A 2,240-nucleotide genomic window follows, 5' to 3' on the forward strand; every position below is an offset into this window, starting at 1 on the left:
TAGTTCTTTAAGCTCTTATTTTTATAACTTGGTATTTTATATAATTAATTTAATAATTATTTATTAAAATCATTATTTTACCCATGAACATTTAATACACGGAGGCTTCCATGCTTCAGTGTGTGCTGTACATTCGGGGCTGTCTAATAGGAAAGCCCAGCATTAGCTCTGCCCTTGTTGACTGCTCCAGTAGACTAAAGATGTAGGGAGCACTATCTTTATAGGAAAGTTACCATCTTTTTGCACAATTTAGCTGTGTGTGTGTGTGTAACCTGAGATCCTGCTACTCAGCCTTGTGTTCACAATCCCACAAAAAAACATAGTCTGAAATCCTGAGACTCACACTTGTCAGCTGCTAGTTGCAAACATAAAAATAATTAAATGCAGCAGTTCATATTGGCTTAAATGAAATGTAAAAAAATATATACAGTATGTACATGTATTCAGCTGTTTGCCTTGAGCTCAGCTTTAAGAACTTAGGATGGCCCTATTGAGGTCCAGTGTGGAAGGTCCAAAAACACAAACAGCATTTTAGAAGTTTCACGCGTTATTTCGACCCAATAACAAAGCAACTTTGTAGGTAAAAGTCCAGAGTTCCTTTATTTCAGCAATTCACAAATAAATTACAAGTTTCTTTGCAACCACATCATAAATCAAAAGGCTTATTTACACTTCAGGAACAGTAAGCAGTTTAGCAAATAGGGCCTGGAACCAGTGTCTAAAACCACGTGTGCTCCAAAAAACCAGATCAAGGTTATGTTCTATGGTGGTGATACTGAGCAAAATCAACTAAATTTTAACCCCCATCCCCCACCCCAACAAACCAAAAACAAAATCAACTAATTTACAGCTTTATTCAGTTATAAAAACATTCACTTTTTCCTTATTCAGGGCACTGATGTGACTTATTTTGGCAGCCACGTTGCATCAGAAGTTTCACATGTTTCTCACAGTTTTGATAAGCCGAAAGTTGACAAACCCCCTGACAGGGCTGCCTCTGATTTTTGAGTTGATGATCCCTTTGTGATGCAGCTTTGAAAAATTAATTTCTTTCCTGTTTAAAATGTAAAAGAGTTTGCATTGTACTCGGGTGGGTTATGTTAACCTCTCAGAACAACAGACATGGGCCGGTTGGAGGTCAGCGCCTCGTTTTCTCAGCGGCCTGGGAGACAGACGCAGACAGTAATTGCACAGCTTTCCGGGTTAGCAAGAAACTGATTTTATTCAATTGATTGAGGTGAGGCAGAGACGTCTGAAAGATTAATTGCATGATAATGAAGCAAGGAGGGGTTGAGACGGCATGGGTATGAAGGTAGCTTACTGCCGCTCCTGCTTCTTGTACAAGTGCATAGATGAATGTTACATTTTGGCATCTAGTTGTCCAGATATAATGTAATAAAATAGCACGTCATTCAAGGACTCCATTTAGGTAAAATTGCCAATAAGTTGGTTTTAACACTCCCGAGTCACATTCAGTAGGAGTTACAGTGCCCTGTTCTCTACTAGGAAGCTCTCCTCTATCCATAGCCACCATATCCCACCTTCCCCACTCTGAATTACAGTACTGCTCTCGGTTGGCTTGGGTTGCCATCTAATCAGAACTATTGATGCCGAAGCCAGGGAGGATAGGAAAAAGCACAGACATTGAACCACAAGCTGGAAACTGGTAAAAGGAAGGGCTTTCTGGTGGAACATGTCCTAGCTTAGGCTGTCCAATTTCCCTATTCAATATGGAGCCCCAGTACTATCTATTCTGCAGCAGCTGAAGATGGATCATGAGGTCTTGGTGGGACAATTTTAAGTGCTGAGTTTTTAGCAGGAATTATTTAGAATTGTGCACTTTGCTACACTACATTTTTTGGAACTCCCTTTTTTGCCATTGGGTTAAGTTTAGAAGTTACATTAGGGTAAAATTTCCCTATTCAGTGTGAAGCTTCACGATTACCTATCCTGCAATAGCTGAAGGTGGATCATGAGGTCTTGGTGGGATAATTTAAGGAGCTGAGTTTTCAGTATTATTTAGACTTTTGGATTTCGTTAGACTCATTTTTTGAAAGGAACTCTCTTTTTTGCCATACGGGTTAGGTTTAGAAGTTACTTTAGGGTGAAATGCATGTCAAGGTTAAAGGATACGTTTCGCGGTTAGGCTATGGACAGATTTAGGAGTACGTATAACCTGTAAAATTATTATGGAATCACATGGTGAAGAGAAAGCTGGAGTTCAGCTTTAAAATCTCTAA

General features: G+C 39.4%; 1 long non-coding RNA gene across 1 annotated transcript; it reads left to right on the forward strand.

The window, feature by feature from the left end:
• Positions 1 to 164: 164 nt before the first annotated feature.
• LOC108786566 lies at positions 165 to 1,993 on the forward strand. Its single transcript, XR_001941212.1, has 3 exons — positions 165 to 176; positions 536 to 537; positions 1,760 to 1,993. It is a non-coding gene; the product is annotated as an uncharacterized LOC108786566 (long non-coding RNA).
• The last annotated feature ends 247 nt before the right edge of the window (positions 1,994 to 2,240 follow it).

The sequence above is a fragment of the Nanorana parkeri genome, unplaced genomic scaffold (genome assembly GCF_000935625.1).
Source record: "Nanorana parkeri isolate BGI_ZX_2015 unplaced genomic scaffold, ASM93562v1 scaffold216, whole genome shotgun sequence".
In the NCBI taxonomy this organism is placed as follows: domain Eukaryota; kingdom Metazoa; phylum Chordata; class Amphibia; order Anura; family Dicroglossidae; genus Nanorana; species Nanorana parkeri.